Raw genomic sequence first — 19,967 nt, forward strand, 5'->3', positions numbered from 1 at the left:
AGACTGTGAGTTCTAGTTCTGTTTTAGGAATGAAACTCAGGTGGGGGACTCTGAGTCAATCACCAGGAGACTGTGAGTTTTAGTGTTGCCCTAGGAATGAAAGTCAGCTGGGGAACTTTGTGTCAATCACCAGGAGACTGTGAGTTCTAGTTCTGCCTTAGGAATGAAACTCAGGTGGGGGACTCTGAGTCAATCACCAGGAGACTGTGAGTTCTAGTCCTGCTTTTGTCATGAAAGCCAGTTGGGTATTTGGGGAATGAGAAGGAAGATAGTTTCTGTTGCTCTGTGGAAACAGATTAACTGGAAGAAGTCTAGTTTATAAGTCTAAAAGGCAAATACTGATCTTCAGCACTGGGGCTCACATATTGTAGTAGCCTGGTGTTAGGAGGAGAAATAGACCTGGGGAAATCAAATATGTTTTTTCCAAAAGGCAACTAGACCCTTTTTTCCCCCTTTGAAAACATTTGCTTCTCATCCAAGAAGCTTCTTCAGTTCTGACTGAAAGAAAAAAAACCTCAAGAAAGTCCAGTTGACTTTTGCAAAATGCATCTTTGGGACAACCATGACCTGGATGATTGAGAATCTCCATAGACATTTAGACCCAGGGAAGTGTATGAGAAGGAACAGCGAATACTATCTCTTGTGTGGGTGTTGCCTCACGGCCAAGGGGGTTTGGGTTGGGGATCCCAGAGATTTAGGTGTAGATAAAAGCACCTGTGACAGATACAAGTTAACTGGGAGCCTCATATACATGTAGTTCTCAACTTCAAACCATTTCATTCATTTAACAACTGTGGCAAAACTCATAAAATGGGGCACAATTCGCAATGTTAGAAATTCTGTTTATATAAAGCACCACACAGAGCAAAGAGTACAGTCACAATGTGTTTTACTGCTCAGCTACAGTATATTACTGCCATCTATTGGCTGAATACTACTGTAGTTGTCACATAGAAATACATTCCAGCAATGAATTCCAATACTTAACAACTGCCTTGCATAGACATGGAAATTTTGGGCTCAAATGTGGTTGGAAATCAAGGACTACCTATAAGATACATTGGACAGCTCGGCAGTACCTGTGATGACCCCTCCTGGAAGGGAACACTGGGTGACAAATCATTAAGCCAAGCAAGAGAAAAGCTCTTCTAGGAGTAGTTAAAAATCTGTTCAAAAGGATGTGGTATCATAGGGGTGTGGGTATGGGTGAGGGTCAGCCTTCCAAGTATGGTATGTGTGAACACATAAATTTGGGCATAATCTCTGTTGCAGATTTTCAGTGCAAAATTCTTCATCATTAATAACATCTGAACCCATCAGAGAAGAATTCAGACCATTCAAAATGTAGTTGTGGACCTTGTTATCCTTAACATTTATCTACTAATGTTAAGGATAACAAGAAGCCATGGTAAGATGGCACCAAAGACAATAGTCCGCCTAAATAAGACACAAGTATAAAGGTCAATGCAAAATTTTGCATCATTAATTGCATTTGACCCCACCAAGAAAGAATCTAGACCATTCAAAACATAGTTGTGGTCTCAGAAAGCAAGTTTATTTATTGATGTTAAGGATGACACAACCATGGTGAGATGCCACCAAAGACAATGGTCCACCTAAATAAGACACAAGTGTCAATACAAAATTTTGCATCGTTAATAGCATCTGAACCCACCAAAAAAGCATCTAGACCATTCAAAACATAGTTGTGGTCTCAGAAAGCAAGTTTATTTACTGATGTTAAGGTTGACAAGAAACCATGGTGAGATACCACCAAATACAATGGTCCACCTGAACGAGACATGAGTGTGAAAGTCAGATTTAGACTAGAACATTATAAATCCATTGGACTAGTTTTCAAAAAAAGGTTCTTTTCTTCCACCAGCATCATTGAGTTTGGATTCCTCAACCCTACTTTGAATACTACCTCTCATTCTCCTTGGTCATTCAAACAATATGTCCTTGGCAGACCGAAAGAGCCAAATGCACAACCTTCTGACTTTCCCAGGGTGACAGAGGAAACCTCCCCACCATTCCTAAGTGTTGCTCATTTGGAGATGCTCCCAATTTCCACTGAAGAGCAAAACCACGTTTCGGTCAAGAAGTTCCCAAGTCCCACCTTCAGGATCAGACTTGATGTTCTTTTTCTTCAACTGTCTAGGTATCAATTCGTCTTGACCGGATCCTCAGCTGTTGAAAGTTCACCAAGTCATACTTGTTCTTCAGACTTGCTCCGTTCCGGTCTCCTTAATGGCACCACCTGGAAGGATTTACAACATCCGGTGCAGATGTACTTCAAAAAACATAAGTAGGCACTTCCGGAAATGATTACGGTGACGATAATGATCACCGTGGCACTAAAGGCTGGCGAGACCGTTCCTTCCAGGACGGAGTGAAATCCTCCTGTTGCTGAGAAAGTTGGCAATTCGGTGTTCTCTCCTAAGGACAAGAGAAACACAACTTTGTGTGAGAGGGGTGACATGATAGTAGTGTTCCAATATTTAAGGGGCTGTCACAAAGATGAGGGGGTCAACCTATTCTCCAAAGCACCAAAAGGCAAGAGAAGAAGCAATGGAAACTAATCAAGGAGAGAACCAACCTAGAACTTTAAAAAAGTTTGTCAGAAATTTACTGACAGTGAGAACAATTAATCAGTGGAATGACTTTTGCCTCCAGAAGTAGTGGATGCTCCATCACTGGAGTTTTTAAAGAAGAGATTGGACAAGCAATTGGGAAGTGGTGCGGTGACCTAGAGGTGGAGCTCTCGCCTCACAATCAGGAGGCTGTGAGTTCAATCCTAGGTAGAGGCAGATATTTCTCTCTCTGGACACACTGAGAATATATATCTGCCAAACAAAACTCCGCATTGGCGACAGGAAGAGCATCCGGCCATTAAAACATTCTGCTAGCTCCATTCAGTTGCCCAGACTGTACCCCGCAAGGGATTATGTGGTCATTAAATGAAGATGATTGGACAAGCAATTGTCTGAAATGATATAGAGACTAGAAGACTTCCAAGGTCCCTTCGAACTGTGTTATTCTGTTATTCAGTTGCAATATGACATGAATGAATCTCTCCCACATGATCTTTACAATTCTGGTAGTCCTCAATTTATGCTACAGTGGAACCCAGACTTTCGGTTGTAAGTCATTGTGATGCTAAATTGAGGCACCATGTGACCAGATTTGAGTTTATGACCGTTTTTACAATGGTTGCAAAGCGAATCAAAGTGAATTATATGGTTGTAAGCAAACCACACGCTCCTTAAACCAATCCAGCATATTCAATGGGTGGTTTTTTTGCCATTCTCTGCTAGAATAAAATCAGTATGGGGAGGGTGCCGAGCAGTTCCTTCTGTGAGGCTGATTTAGACCCTTGTTCAGGAGTGGTATCCACTTACCTTCACTACCGGTTCGCAAATGTGCAGTGCATCAAAAACGGGTGACATCCGGGCGGGTGGGCGAAGCCTCCCACAGCTGCCGCTACCAGTTCGCTAGAACCGGCTGAATACCACCACTGCCCTTGTTGAGAAGGTGGGAAATGGGACAAGGGATTGTGGGAAACCGGACAGGAGGAGCCAATGTAGGAGCAGAACTATGCTAATCTCTAATAAATACAGGTTGTCCTAGACTTACAAAAATTCATTTAAAAAAAAAAGACTTATGCCATATTTTTCACACTTATGACTGTTGCAGCATCCCTATGATCATGTGATCAAAATTCAGACCAAATTCAGGCAATTGGCACACTTTTGCAATCTTTTGACAAGCGGAGTCAAACTGGAAGACAGATTTACTGAACCACCGTGCTACTGATTTAACAGCCGCAGTGATTCACTTAACAGCGTCGAGAGGAAAGTTGTAAAAACGGAACACCGCTTACTTAACAACTGTCTCGCTCAGCAACATAAATTCTGGGCTCAGTGGCGGCCGCAAGTCGAGGACTACCTATAGTCTAGAAACATCTTTTCAAACTAACCCTTTTTATTCAAAATGGGTTGTTTTTCTTTCTTTCTTTTTTTAATTAAAAGGTGTGCTTTGTTTCGGAAGCAAATGCATCTGACGAACAGAGCTACAGTTCGCAAAAGCTTCTACCTTTTAATGAAACCTCTTAGCCGAACAGCTGCTCCCGGACTCCTCCTGATTTTTTAATCAGCGCAAATCACTATGGTTATCTCGGCTTTGATAGGCTCCCTGCCTTAGGCAGCAACTTCCATTACTTTCACATCTGGGGTTGCTTTTAACTTAGAAGGATGGAGACCAGGAAAAAAAATATAACTCTTTGCTGAATTTTCAGAACTCCAGGGTCTTGCTAACCCCTGGACTGTTCTCAAATGCAGATCTGAAGTGTCCTTGGTGCTTGCTGAGCTTGGTTATTTTCTTGTTCCATTTACCCAACTTGATATAGGGCCGTGATGGCGAACTTATGGCACGCGTGCCACAGGTGGCACGTGGAACCATGTCGCCTGGCACGCCAGCTTAGCTCCGGGAGTCTCTGGAGGCTGGGGACAGCAAAAAACATCACTTCCTGTCCAACTGGAAGTTGGGAAATGGGCCGTTTCGGGCCTCCGGAGGGCCTCCAAGGAGGTGGGGAAGGCTGTTTTCGCCCTCCCCAGATGCATAGAGAGGATCTGGAGCCAGGTGAGAAAGAAAAACGGGCCATCACATGCCAAGAGCGGGGGGGGGAAGGGTGGGGGAAGGGGAGGGGTAGTCACGCACGCATGCGAGGGGCGAATAGAATTATGGGTATGGGCATGCGTGCGTGCGAACTTCCCCTGCCCCCCCCTTCCTGGCATGTGATGGTCAAAAGCTTAGCCATCACTGATATAGGGCGTCCTTGACATACAATCACAATCGAGCCCAACATTTCTGTTGCTAAAGCAAGACATTTATTAAGTGAATTTTGCCGTTTTACGACCTTTCTTGCCCCAATTGCACTGCAGCTGTTAAGTTAGTAACACGGTTGTTAAGGGAATCTGGATTCCCCCGTCGTCAGAAGTTCGCAAAAGGGGATCACATGACATCCCCCCTCCCCAGGACACCGGCAATCGTCATAAATATGAGTCAGTTGCCAAACATCTGAATTTTGTTCAACTGACCATGAAGATGCTGCAACAGTTGTAAGTGTAGAAAATGGTCATAAGCAGGGGTGAAATGTAAAATGTGTTACTACCGGTTCTGTGGGCGTGGCTTGGTGTGTGTGTGGGGGTAATGTGATTGGGTGGGCGTGGCCAACTTTTTTTTTTTTTTAACTTTTCAAAGCATTTTTTCTAATGCTTTGAAAAGCCTCTGCCGATCAGGCAACTCAGCTGGGATCGTCAGAGACTTTTCAAAGCATTTTTTTTACCACCTCTTCGGCCAAGAGGTTGCAGAAAAAAATGCTTTGAAAAGCTTCTGAGGATCCCAGCTGAGCCGCGTGATCATCAGAGGCTTTTTTTTTTACTTTTGAAAGCATTTTTTCATCAGAAGAGGTTGTAGAAAAAATGCTTCTAAAAGTAAAAAAAAAAAAGCCTCTGATGATCGGGTGACTCAGCTGAGCATGGGGAGGTGGGGCAGGGATTTTTGCTACCGGTTCTCCGAACCACCCACCGCCATCACTACTGGATCAGGCGATCCGGTCCGAACTGGGAGCATTTCACTCCTGGTCATAAGTCCATTTTTTTTCAGGGCTGTCACTAAATGAACTGTTGTAAGTCAAGATCTACCTGCAACATCACCAGTGTTGGTTGGTTGTGTCAGAATATTCATGAACTGGAATAGAGCATGGTAACAAGGTCAGCCAATAAATAGGCATAGCAACTAAGTCAGCTAATGAGGACTGTTTGGAAACTGAAACTGGAAGGAGCCTGGGCGTGGCTCTGTATTAAGCTCTGAGCTCTGAAGCTGCAAACTAGTCTGACTGCTGAACTGAAACTGAAACTCATCTCTGCCGTCCTCTCCTCTGCTTGTGTTTGTCTGTAACTCTCTACCACGTTGGAAGAATCTGCTGTTGGTATTGTATGTGTTATTATGTATATAAAGAGAAGTTAATGAATCCTGCTGAATCAGTTATCTGTCTGTGCTTTCTGGATGTGATTTCTGCAACAAAGTCTGACAGGTTGATTTTACCTAATTTGGGTAATGAAACATCTGCAAGAAAAAAAACCTAGCTCAGAGACCTCCAAGGACCCCTCATTTCAACCGCAAGCTACAAATATTCTCCTTTATTATGCTCAGATCTTTTCACCAGTCAATTTGTTCTCCAGATCCTCTTTTCCATTCCTGCTGCATGTCAGATTCCACCCAGGAGTTCTTTCCATCTGTGCCTGGATTCACAAAGTATTTACTTTCTCTCCGGCACACAACACATCCATTCTTTTTATAGATTTTTCACCAGAAGGCCACTGTGCCTTTTCTCTAGTGTCCTAATTAGGTACGATATTTCTTGACGTCGTTGCATGGAATTTGCAAATAGACCAAAAAACAAAAAACAAAAAACCCTAACTAGCTTTGATTTTGAGAACAGTGTCCTTTATTATTATTGATTCAAAAAACGGTCCTTTGAATGTGTTTCTCAAAATTCACTTTTGTCCTTTGTTTTGGTCATTTCGCTTTTACTGTGCCCACGTTCCTTAAATCACCGTCTGGTGGCAGGAATCCTTTTTTTAATACTTGCTTCCTTTCTTGTGGGGGTTTTATGCTTTTTTAAAGATGCTTTTATTAGAATCTTTTTTGTAAAGTTTTTCTGGGTTTCGTTCTTGGCTTTTTGCTAAAATAAAGTTATAAACATAAACAATTGGATGTTTTTTTTTAATCTTTATGGACAGGTGTGGGATCCTACTGGTTAAACAACCGATTCGCTAGGCAGATGCACCACGGGCCGGTCCTTTCGCTGTTTCCAGGGCGGCCCTGCGGGCCAGATCCATCCCTCAGGCCTTGTCTTTGACACCCCTGATCTAGATGATAAGAGGCGTTAAGTCAGGGGTGGGTTCTAATTTTTTTTACTACCGGTTCTGTGGGCGTGGCTTATTTTGTGGGTGTGGCTTGGAGGTCATGTGACTAGGTGGGTGTAGCTAGCTGGTCAGAGTCATTTCTGGAAGGTCCTCGCACTTATGACCAATCCTCGCACTTACGACCCAACTCATTTGTTTGCTTTTAACACTGATCAGCTGTAGGACGGCCCTTTGAAGCCCGTAAGAGTTTAAACAGTTTTTTTCCCTCTAGTCATCAGCTGGGACTCAGGAGGCAGCAATAGATTGGGGGTGGGACCAAATAAAAGGTAAGAATAACGTGGGGGGTGGGAGGGCGGGGGGGGGAGAATCAGTTCGGTGACGTCATATCGTCACCGCTACCGGCTCGGCCGAACCGGACCGAACCGGGAGGAACCCACCACTGTGTTAAGTGTTGCTATGAATAGCCTGGAGAAGACTGTGTGGAGGTACATAACAGCTCTCTTCAAGTACCAGTACCAGATGGAGCAGAATAATTCAAAATCGTTCCAGAACATGAAAATCAGAAGCAATGCCTTTAACTTATAAGAAATAGATTTTGGTTGAACATCAGGAAGATTTTCCTAATAATAAGACCTGGTAGCAGTGGTGGGATTCAGCCAGTTCTCTCCGGATCGTGCGAACTGGTAGCGGTGACTGCGGGAGGCTCCGCCCACCCGCCCGGACGTAATGCGCGACTACTGCGCATGTGCAGAAGGCTGTGGGCATGTACATAGGTGGTGTGTGTGCATGCGCGTTCACATTTGCGAACCGGTAGGGAAGGTAAGTGAATCCCACTTCTGCCTGGTAGTCTGTTGAGAATGCTTCCTCCTTCACTGGATATGTTGAGAAGCTAGGCTGTCATCTCTTGGGGATGCTGTTATAATAGATGGCATTGGTCAACCAGCTGATTATCAAGGGTCCTTCCAATCTTCATATTATGTATCTGATTATCCTGTGGGTTCTGTCTATTGTACTTCTTGTTTCTTTCTTAAGAAATAAAAGACTCTTTCCATCCTCAAGTATTCTGTCCTCCGAAGAATAAAGAAATTGTATTGTCCACTATTTCCTAACAGGATTTCCATCCTTCGGCCAAGCTTTGTGGTGGACAAAACACAGCAGATGAGTCTACTCTAGTACCTGGAACCCTGGATTGCATCACCCATTGGATTTTGGCCTGATCCTGAAGAAATAAGGATTTGTCAGAGTTCATATTATATAGAATAGAATAGAATAGAATAGAATAGAATAGAATAGAATAGAATAGAATAGAATAGAATAGAATAGAATAGAATAGAATAGAATAGAATAGAATAGAATTTTTTATTGGCCAAGTGTGATTGGACACACAAGGAATTTGTCTTCGGTGCATTCGCTCTCAGTGTACATAAAAGAAAAGATACGTTCATCAAGAATCATAAGGTACAACACTTAATGATAGTCATAGGGTACAAATAAGCAATCAGGAAACAGTATCAATATAAATTGTAAGGATGCAAGCAACAAAATTAGTCATACAGTCAAAAGTGGAAGGAGATGGGTGGTGGGAATGATGAGAAGATTAATAGTAGTGCAGATTTAGTAACTAGTTTGCCAGAATTGAGGGAATTATTTGTTTAGCAGAGTGATGGCGTTCGGGAAAAAACTGTTCTTGTGTCTAGTTATGTGCAGTGCTCTATAGCGTCGTTTTGAGAGTAGGAGTTGAAACAGTTTATGTCCAGGATGCGAGGCCCTCTTTTTGACTCGTGCAGTATACAGGTCCTCAATGGAAGGCAGGTTGGTAGCCATTGTTTTTTCTGCAGTTCTAATGATCCTCTGAAGTCTGTGTCTGTCTTGTTGGGTTGCAGAGCCAAACTAGACAGTTATAGAGGTGCAGAATGACAGACTCAATAATTCCTCTGTAGAACTGGATCAGCAGCTCCTTGGACAGTTTGAGCTTCCTGAGTTGGCACAGAAAGAACATTCTTTGTTGTGCTCTTTTGATGATGTTTTTGAAGTTAGCTGTCCATTTTTATGTCCATATTTATGCTAACTCAGAATTAGTAGAAATTGGAACCCAAGTCACTTATTTATTTATTCATTTATTTATTTATTCAATTTATATACCGCCCTTCTCCTAGTGGACTCAGGGCGGTGCATAGCCAGAACTAAAATACATAACAATACAAAATTTAAAATTAATTAAAAGAATTATATACTTAGAAGGTCCTAGCTCTGGAGAGCTGATTTATAAGCAAAGGTCCTTCTAGAAAGGTTGGACGGCAATGCCCACAATTGTGGTGGGAGGGAAGCCAAGTTAGGAAACTCTGATATAACTCAGTAATAGAACTTGAGGGGGGGCTGGGGGTTGTTATTTACCATGGCAACTAGTTGACACTCTTTGGAAAGCTTCCGAGACCTACACAGAGAATTTAGCTGCATATTAAAAAAAAAAAAAACAGTAATTTAAAAAAAAAAAAGATTTAACACTGCATGTCACAATTTTTTTTCCAGTACGCAGCCCGTATTAGATCAAGAGTGACTGTAGCTTCCAGCTGATTAAATTAGAAACCCTTTATGGTAGAATAGCTTTTTATAGCTTTGTTTGTTCAATTTATTCCAGGTTTGGTTCCTTTTAATTTTCCTTTTTTCCTTTTCAAAGGTAGAAGTCAAAACCTTGATTGCTTCCGATCTATGCTTCCTTGGTCAATTTCATCCCACTACTCTCTGCCCCCACCCCTGCCTCTTTCATCTTTTTCTATTCTTGACTTCCAAAGAACTGTACCAGATTTTGTCTAGGCATCTGATTACTCTGGGCTTTTATTTTATTTTTATTACTTATTTATTCTTTCCTTCCTGTGGGCTTTCAACGAGAGATATGCCCTAAAACCAATTTTAAGAGCAAGCCACAAAAAACACTGAATGCTAGTAAAAGCAGAGAAATGTCACCCTAGAAATGTGTAGAATTTGACAGATTTTACTTAATTGGCTCCCCATCAATATGTTTTTAAACCACCTGCGTTGTATGACCTATCAGCCAGATGCTTAATTGTCATTAGATCAGGGTTTTTTTTGTCCCCTTTTCTGTACATAAAAATAAACGTCTTTGTAAATCAAAGAAGTGTGCCTTGGTCACTCACTAGACATATGTGTCATGGCAATAATAGGGTCTTTGCTGTGGTGGCCCCATCTTTTTACATCTTCTGGTTGTCCAGTCTCTTCTTAAAAACTTCCAGTGTTGGAGCATTCACAACTTCTGGAGGCAAGTTGTTCCACTGATTAATTGTTCTCACGGTCAGGAAATTTCTCCTTAGTTCTAGGTTGCTTCTCTCCTTGATTCGTTTCCATCCATTCCTTCTTGTCCTGCCTTTGGAGAATAGGCTGATCTCCTCTTCATTGTGGTGGCCCCTCAAATATTGGAACACTGCTTTCATGTCACCCTTTTTTTAAAAATTAAACTAGACATACCCAGTTCCTGCAACCATTCTTCATATATTTTTGTTTCCAAGTTTCCCACCCTTGATTGTATTTCCTAGTTCAAATAAGGTCAGCCAGGAGCTGCCACTTGTTGAGTCAAGATTGGTCTAGACTCCTTCGTACAGCCTCTTTCATTAACAAGACTGGGTTCCCCATTGTATCACCGACCATTATATTCACCTGGGTAATATAAATGTATTCACCCATAAATACTGACTTCCAACATGGTTTGCAAATGTTGAACGATTCCATTGGTGGAGTAATTCCCTAGTTTTTATTCATATGTCTTGTTATAAGCCTGCCCATATTATAATGGAATGGAATGGAATGAATAGAGTAGAGTAGAGTAGAGTAGAGTAGAGTAGAGTAGAGTAGAGTAGAGTAGAGTAGAGTAGAGTAGAGTAGAATAGAATAGAATAGAATAGAATAGAATAGAATAGAATAGAATAGAATAGAATAGAATAGACAGAGTTGGAAGGGACCTTGGAGGTCTTCTAGTCCAACCTCCGGCTCAGGCAGGAAATCGTCTACCATTTCAGATAAATGGTTGTCCAACTTCTTCTTAAAAGGTTCTTGTGTCTTGTAGTTCACATGTATAAATCCAATACTCTTGAATTAAGCAAGCCATGTAATATGAATATAGTGACTGTCTCTACTTGAGCCCACAATTTTTACTAACATCTAACGCAGTTTGAGCAAGGAAGCATAGAACATAGATAATAGGGTTTAGAAGCAGTGGTGAAATCCAAAATTTTTTACTACCGGTTCTGTGGGCGTGGCTTGGTGGACATGGTGTGGCTTGGTGGGCGTGGCAGGGGAAGGATACTGCAAAATTTCCACTTCCACCCCACTCCAGGGGAAGAATACTGCAAAATCTCCATTCCCACCCCTACTCTAGGGGAAGGATATTGCAAAATCTCCATTCTCACCCTACTCTGGGACCAGTCAGAGATGGTATTTGCCAGTTCTCCGAACTACTCAAAATTTCCGCTACCGGTTCTCCAGAACCTGTCAGAACCTGCTGGATTTCACCCCTGTTTAGAAGGGATCTTGGGTCTGCTAGTACTCAAGCAGGAGACCCAGAGGTGGTATTCAGTTGGTTCGGAATGGTTCACCTGAACCGGTAGCGGAAATCACGGGAGGGCCCGTCCATCCGCCCATCCGCCCTGGCTCTATGCTGTCCTATTTAAGTACATTTTTAAGGCCGGGCACGTACGTGGAAGGCGTGGACTCTCGAAGTGAGCATGCGCACAGCGAACCGGTAGTAACATACTGTGAAACCCACTGCTGAGGAGACCCTATTTCGTTCCAGACAAATGGAATCTCTTCAAAACCTCCAATGATGGAGTACCCACAACTTCTGGAGATAAGCTTAGAATGAAGAGGCTCATTGCTACCCAACTGTGCTGGTGGTTCATTTTTCACCCATTATCCTCTTTCATGTTTTTGTGATTCCAATTTTGGGAAACTTCGCCATATTTGGAATGATTGGAATATATAGGGATTAGTCTAAAGCTAGAAACTGATAGGCTGCCAACTTTGGATTTCAACATTATGGCCTCTGCTATGCTGTTATTTACGAAGAATGGATGTTTATTGTCTCCAATAAAACAGCGCAAGTATATTGGGAAGTCATCAGCTAGTTGGCAATGAACCAGAAGAGGATTCAGGAATGGGGGAAAATAACAGACCAACTTGCTTGTTTGTGTATTTCTGCAACAATTGGCAGAAGAGCAAAGAACTCCCACTGAAATCCTACCATTAAAAAAAAAAAAATCACATTCATTAAATGAGCACCATTCCTATTGTGCTGATCTCAACACAATTAAACTTCCCATGGTGATTTTTCAAGTTACATTTCAGCTACAAGTCCAAAATGTGGAATTAACGAGGCCATCTGTAGGCTATCAAGTTGGATAAATATTATCCCAAGACCATGATCTTACTAAACAGATAATAATTTTGCAATTTGATAAGATATGTGTTTCCTTAATATCTTGGAAGTTTAGTTATTTTTCGAGAGTTATTGCTTTTACAATTCTTATTGTGTTTTTATTAGTTTCAAAAAACAGTCTGAGGTTGGGAGGGAGGGAGGGAAGAAGAAAGGAAGAAAGGAAAGAGGAGGGAAGGAGGAAGGAAGGAAGGAAAGAGGAGGGAGGGAGGAAGGAAGGAAGGAAAGAAAGAGGAGGAGGAGAGAGGAAGGAAGGAAGGAAAGAGGAAGAGGGAGGGAGGGAGGGGGGAAAGAGGAGGAGGAAGGGAAGGAAGGAAGGATTATCTAATACAGGAATGTGCAACCTTGGCAACTTTAAGATTTATATGTTTCAACTCCCAGAATGCCTCAGCCAGTTATGCTGCTATGCTGACTGGGGAATTCTGGGAGTTGAAATTCACACATCTTAAAGCTGCGAAGGTTGGATACCCTGATTTAAAACATTAATACTGTCTTTACCTCCTACTTAATAGCAAGTTTGAAGATTAGTTTGAAAAATGCAATACGCCTGAACATTTGGTTTGAGTGTTTGATTGTCTGCTACCCTGTCCTTTCAGATAGTGACATATTCCCAGGAACAATAGAAAACAATCAAATATAGAAAATAATCAAATGATTAGGGGACTGGAGGCTAAAACACATGAAGAACAGTTGCAGGAACTGGGTATGTCTAGTTTAATGAAAAAAAGGACTAGGGGAGACATGATAGCAGTCTTCCAGTATCTCAGGGGCTGCCACAAAGAAGAGGGAGTCAAGCTATTCTCCAAAGCATCTGAGAGCAGGACAAAAAGCAACAGGTGGAAACTAATGAAGGAGAGAAGCAACCTAGAACTAAGGAGAAATTTCCTGACAGAACAATTAATCAGTGGATCAAGGTGCCTCCAGAAGTTGTGAATGCTCCAACACTGGAAGAAGATGTTGGATAAACATTTGTCTGAAGTGGTATAGGGTTTCCTGCCTAAGCAGGGGGTTGGACTAGAAGACCTCCAAGGTCCCTTCCAACTTTGTTATTATTCTATTCTATTCTATTCTATTCTATTCTATTCTATTCTATTCTATTCTATTCTATTCTATTCTATTCTATTCTACTCTACTCTACTCTACTCTACTCTACTCTACTCTACTCTACTCTACTCTACTCTACTCTATTCTAAATAGAGTCAAATAAGTATAGGCAAAGTGACAATTTCATTCCAAAATGGTGAAAAGGTTTGAGAACAATGGCTCAAACAACAAAGTGGGTTGTCCTAAAGGTGCTTTTTCAAGAGGACTTCCTTGTTTTTCTTTGAAGACCTTTCACTTCTCATCCAAGAAGCTTCTTCAGCTCTGACTGGATGGGTAATCAACCCACTATCTATCCAGTCAGAGACGAAGAAGCTTCTTGGGTGAGAAGTGAAAGGTCTTCAAAGAAAAACAAGGAAGTCCAGTTGCCTCTTGGGGGGAAAAAAGCACCTTTGGGACAACTACAACCTGGATGACGGAGAATCTCCATAGACTTTCAAAGGGGTTCTTCTACTGCAGGGGTGTCAAACTCGATTTCATTGAGGGCCGCATCAGGGTTGTGTTTGACCTCAGGGGCCGGGGTGGGCGTGGCCAGGGTGGGCGTGGCCAGCTTGTCGTCACTTGTGTCGGGGGTGCCTATGGCAGCCTGATGACCCTGCCAGTGAAAAAGGTGTTCCTGAGCTCCGTTTTCAGCCATGACAGTGTCAGCACTTCAAGCTGCATTTACTCTAGTGCTGACATAAGAAGGAGAAGTGGAGGCATCTGGAAAGGGACATTTGACTTTTCACCTACTTATTTTCCCTGGAGATAATATTCCCTAGGAGATGGGATGGGAGGGGGGAAATTCCTTTGAGCTGGAGCAGTAGATTAGGGGTAGAGTGACTTGGAAGATGGCCAATGAGTGCAGAGGAGTGGGGAAAGGAAAGGGAGGGTTTTGGGTCAGGAAGTCAGTGTTGGCTACGATGGAGTCGGAGTTAGAATGTCGTGCTTAATAAATGGGAGTTTTTCATAAAAGACTTCGTTTGAAATGCAATTTATTTGAGACGACCTCGAAACCTGACAGATGGCCTCCTGCAACCCTCTACCAGTGAAAACGGAGCTCGGGTGGTCCACGTGTGCCCCCCGGCCCCATTTTTGCTGGCAGAGACACTGCAGGCTGGTCCTTCGCTGTTTCCAGGGCGGCCCCGCAGGCCAGGTCTATGGACCCTACGGGCTGGGTCTGGCACTCAGGCCTTGAGTTTGACACCCCTGTTCTACTGTCTTGGAAATCAGGAGTCCTTAGGATAAAGTATGTGTCCAGCAGATATCAGAGTCCCTTACAGATAGAGACATATATGAAGTCTTCTGCTAACTGACTAGTATAATCCTTATTTATGTATTTAAAATATTAATATGGCCACCAACCTTAAACAACTCTTATGTGTAACCGAAGGATTGTGAGGCAGAGATGGCAATGAGTATTGTGGCCTGCCGGTGGCCAGCAGAGCTGGCAGCAAAGTCGGACAGTGAAGAGGTTGGGGAGGAACTTGGGCCAGTCCTCGGGGCTGGGGAAAGCTCAGACGAGGGCTCCTCCTCTTCCACATCAGCCACCTCCAGACCTGGGGGCTGTTGACTCTCCATCTGAGGGCTGATGGACGGCCCAGGCTCCGCCTCTGTCTGTCTCTCTCTCGGCCAGCTCCATTCCCTCTTCCCCCTCGGACCTCTTAGGTTGCCTTGATGCCAACCCTGACTCCCACGCCCTCCTCCTCCTCCTCTGATTCGGCGGCTGGAGGGGCCGGTGGCCGACAGGCCGCAACAGTAACTTTGAATGGCCACTAAATGAACTGTTGTAAGTCGAGGACTATCTGTGACAGACAATAGGGTAGGATTCAGATGAATATAGCCAAAATTACTAGGAACAACATATCCCAGAAATTATGTGGAACTAAATGGGGAGTTTCAGCTGCCACCCTCAGGCCATCCACCCTAAGTTTGGTCTACTCCTCAGCAGAATGCTGTGTCCCTCTATGTTTTTACATAGCTGCCAACGCTAGTAAGTTAGATTTTACACGCTGATTTTACACACTCACATAAATCCATACATCCAAGATGGCTTTTGAGGAGAAGATCTCCTGTTGATCGTCTATCTGGAGATGATGTTCTCCTACTGTCAGAAAACTGTTGACTCTGTGCCTGGGAAGATGTTGTGAGTTATCAGAAAATGTAGTTGCTTTCTTGAACTCATCTTATCTCCTTTCTGTGTAATGTTTTTTGGACACTGTCGTGTTTATTTTCCCTGTTAGTGTGGTTTTTATTTTTTGGAGGTTGGAGGCTGACATCTAGCTAACAAGGATATTAAGCTGCATTTTATGTAGCCCCCCCCACCCCCCGCCGCCTTTTTTTCCTTCTAAGCTGCTTGCTTTGCCTTCCTGTGAATTTCTCAACAAATTTCCAGGAAAGTAATACTGGTAGAAATCTTACATTTCATTATATTGATGTTCTCTTTATTTCCCAAGAGTTGGCTGTTCCAACTTTACAGACTTTTTAATTTATCGAGCCTTTATTTAATTAAGCAGAACAAACAGAAAAACAAACGCACCCCAAATAACGTTATCTATCTGTCAGGGGTATTGATATAGATATATAGATTTACCGTTGTTAAAACATGTTTTAAGAGCAGCGAGGATTATCTTCGCACAATATTGGAAAGGTGAAGAAACACTTCAAGATGAAGAGGTAATTGAGAAGATATTAAACTGTGCAGAAATGGAGAGGCTTACAGTGAAAATAAAACAGAAAGAAGACACAGAATATTATCAAACTTGGAACTTATTTTTCCAATGGTTGGAAAAAAGGGATGGAGAGTAAGAATGGCATTTGTACTGTTAAGCAAATTAAATACCCAGACAACACGATGTTGGTTAAGCACTAAGGAATGTAATTAATAGAAAATTAATAAAATGTCTTTTAAAAAATAGATATACTATACAAGATTTCATTTCTTGCTGTAGAGTTGATATAGTCCTTTTTTCTTCCATGTTTTCTATCTGACTCTGGCCTCCTTAAACTTTTGTTTCTGAAACAGTCTGAACAATTTCCACAAATGATTTTATTTGTATGCAGGTAGTCCTCGAATTAGAACCATTCGTTTAGTGACAATTTGAAATTACAATGGCACTGAAAAAAGTGACTTATGGGCATTTTTCACAACTTACAACTGTTGTAGCATCCCACAACAGTCATGTGATTGAAATTCAGACACTTACAAACTGACTCGCATTTATGACGGTTGCAGTGTCCCAGGATCACGTGATCACTTTTCGCGATCTTCTGACTAGCAAATTCAAGGCAGAAGCCGGATTCACTTAACAACCATGTTAACTAACAACTGCAATGATTCATTTAACAACGGTGGCAAGAAAGGTCGTAAAATAGGGCAAAATTCACATAACAACTGTCTTGCGTAGCAACAGTTATTTTGGGCTCAATTGTGGTTGCAAGTTGACAATTACTTGTAGTCATATGGTTGACATTTTTATGCCATGTCCATCAACACAAAAAGAGACAGTTTGGTATAGTGGTTAAAGGCTAGAACCTGGAAGAGCATGAATTATGGTCTTCCTTTAGGCATAGAAGCATACATCTATTCATTATTATTTATTTATTTTTATTTATCTATTTATTCAATTTATATTCCCCCTCCAAAAGTGTCTCCGGCAATTCACTTTATGATCATTTAAATATGAGCCAGCAGTGTGCTGCAGCTGCTAAAAAAGCCAACACAGTTCTAGACTGTATAAACAGAGGGATAGAATCAAGATCACGTGAAGTGTTAATACCACTTTATAATGCCTTGGTAAGGCCACACTTGGAATACTGCATCCAGTTATGGTCGCCACGATGTAAAAAAGATGTGGAGACTCTAGAAAGAGTGCAGAGGAGAGCAACAAAGATGATTAGGGGACTGGAAGTCAGTGTTGGCTACGATGGAGTCGGAGTCGGCTAAAACATATGAAGAACGGTTGCTGGAACTGGATATGTCTAGTCTTATGAAAAGAAGGACCTGACAGTTAGAACAATTAATCAGTGGAACAACTTGCCTCCAGAGGTTGTGAATTCTCCAACAGTGGAAGTTTTTAAGAAGAGATTGGACATCCATTTGTCTGAAATGGTATAGGGTTTTCTGTCCAAGCAGGGGGTTGGACTAGAAGACCTCCAAGGTCCCTTCCAACTCATTCTATTCTATTCTATTCTATTCTATTCTATTCTATTCTATTCTATTCTATTCTATTCTATTCTATTCTATTCTATTCTATTCTATTCATAATCCAGGGCACAAAGCCAACTGGGTGATTTTGAGCTGATGTTTCTCAGCTTCTTAATTGTATTTTTTTAAAATAAAAGCCAATCACCTTAATATAAAACACTGATGATTGATTACACTATGTGCGATCAAGCCAGTGTCATATCTTAGTAACTACACTGATTTTCTCCACGGTGACCTGTCACTAAACTGGTCTTGCTGCTCTTCCCATGTAACGTGAGTTTTCTAATGTGAGTTTCTCCATTTTGCTGCTGTTTGTCCTCTTCCTCCCTCCCTCCATCTCTCCCTTTCCCTCCCTCCCCACCCCACCTTTCCTAGCATTAGAACCTTAACACAAAACAGAATAACAGAGTTGGAAGCAGTGGTGAAATCCAATTTTTTTTTTACTACCGGTTCTCTGGGTGTGGCTTGATGGGTGTGGCAGGGGAAGGATGCTGCAAAATCCCCTGTCACTGCGTTTTTGTATTTACCAGGTGAGCTCATATTTTTGGACTTTCAGACTTACCGTAGCTTGCCAAGTTTCTTATCTTTAAGCTAACTGCGCATGTCTACATTCCTTCACTTTCTTCTAACTTTCTTTGTTCTCCTGCCAAGAGGTCCGGCCAGAAGAAGTGGCCGGCAGGAACGTTGCCAAGATGTAGCTAATTAGACTAGTGAGATGTTTTATTTTCTTTATAACAAATAAATGAGTTTTTTTTCTTAGAAAACATATCTTCGGGTTTATTTTCTTAAGTATACTTCAAGGAAAAGCCTCGATTCATTCTCTAAATCAAGGTGCGATTACCCAAATGCAGAATGGGATTAATTGACACCCTGACATCCCCATTCTCAGCCAGAGATGGTATTTGCCGGTTCTCTGAACTACTCAAAATTTCCTCTACTGGTTCTCCAGAACCCATCAGAACCTGCTGGATTTCACCCCTGGTTGGAAGGGACCTTGGAGGTCTTCTACTCCAACCTCCTGTTCAAGCAGGACACCCTATCCCTTTCCAGACAAGTGGCTGTCCAGCCTCTTCTTAAAAACCTCCAATGATGGATCACCCACAACTTTTGAAGGCAAGCCCTTAATTGAAGGAATTTATTCCTTAGTTTTGGGTTGATTCTCTCCTTAGTTTCCATCTGTGGAGAGCCACCCCCTCCCAGAAGAATGAAATATTTTAAGAAATATTAAAAAGCAGAATATTATATTTCCCTAAAGGACAAACATGCTTCTAAAGGCAGAAGCTCAGAGCCTCAGCTCCCTGCCCCCAAGTAGAAACTAAAGGGCCAATTTTTAGAAATGCAGATTTGGTAATCCATTCAAGACAAGATATTCTGAACAAAGGTAGGATTAGCCTCCAGCCACAATAGGAATTGCACAACAAGCCCCTTTATTGCAACAGCCCATTTCAACCAAACTTATCTCAGACAATCTCCTAGGATGGGAGCCTGACAGCAACCAATAGAATACATGCCCTTGCCGCAGGAACAGGAAGCTCAAGGGCAAGGCCCAAGAGAGGGTGTAAATAACCCTCCCTCTCCATTCCATGTGGTCAGCTACCCAGCATCACACGTGCTTGGTGGTTCTGCTTCACCATTAAACCATCTTTCCAATCAGCCTCCATGTTTCCAGTATCTTTCTTCCCACTTGGAACTGAACCAGATGGATATTTCTTCCAACACATCCATTGTTTCTTGTCTTGCTTTCTGGTGCTTTCGAAAATAAGTTGACTCCCTCTTCTTTGTGGCAGCCCCTCAAATAATTTAGAATACAGCAAGCGAAGGAGACCATTTGTTCAGAAGCTGTTGAAACAGAAGAAGAGCTGCGCTAGATGTTTAAAAAATACCTATTTCTTTTCAGAAATCCAAACAGATAAACTTGGCCGTGCTATAAAAGCATTTGGGCTAAAATCAGTGAAGCAAGTAATGAAAGCCATGCTTCTGTTATCCGCCCAATGCAGAAGAAGTGGATGCTGTTTTAAGTCTGTAGAGATTCTCCATCATCCAGGTCATGGTTGTCCCAAAGGTGATTTTTCAGGAGGCAACTGGATTTTCTTGTTTTTTCTTTTGAAGACGTTTCGCTTCTCATCCAAGAAGTAGGGAGCCGAGGTGGCGCAGTGGTTAGAGTGCAGTACTGCAGCTACTTCAGCTGACTGCTAGTTCAGTAGATCAGCGGAGCAAATCTCACCGGCTCAAGGTTGACTCAGCCTTCCATCCTTCCGAGGTGGGTAAAATGAGGACCCAGATTGTTGGGGGCAATATGCTATTT

General features: G+C 42.3%; 1 long non-coding RNA gene across 1 annotated transcript in view; it reads right to left on the bottom strand.

The window, feature by feature from the left end:
• Positions 1-1,533: 1,533 nt before the first annotated feature.
• The window catches only part of LOC148113281 (uncharacterized), a 35,039-nt gene continuing 16,605 nt past the window's right edge, over positions 1,534-19,967 (bottom strand). The window contains exon 2 of the long non-coding RNA XR_015728285.1: positions 1,534-2,439. This is a non-coding gene — a long non-coding RNA (uncharacterized LOC148113281). The remainder of the gene's footprint in view (positions 2,440-19,967) is intronic.

This window comes from Pantherophis guttatus, chromosome 5 (genome assembly GCF_059756535.1).
Source record: "Pantherophis guttatus breed Tessera chromosome 5, ASM5975653v1, whole genome shotgun sequence".
NCBI classification, from domain to species: Eukaryota; Metazoa; Chordata; class Lepidosauria; order Squamata; family Colubridae; genus Pantherophis; species Pantherophis guttatus.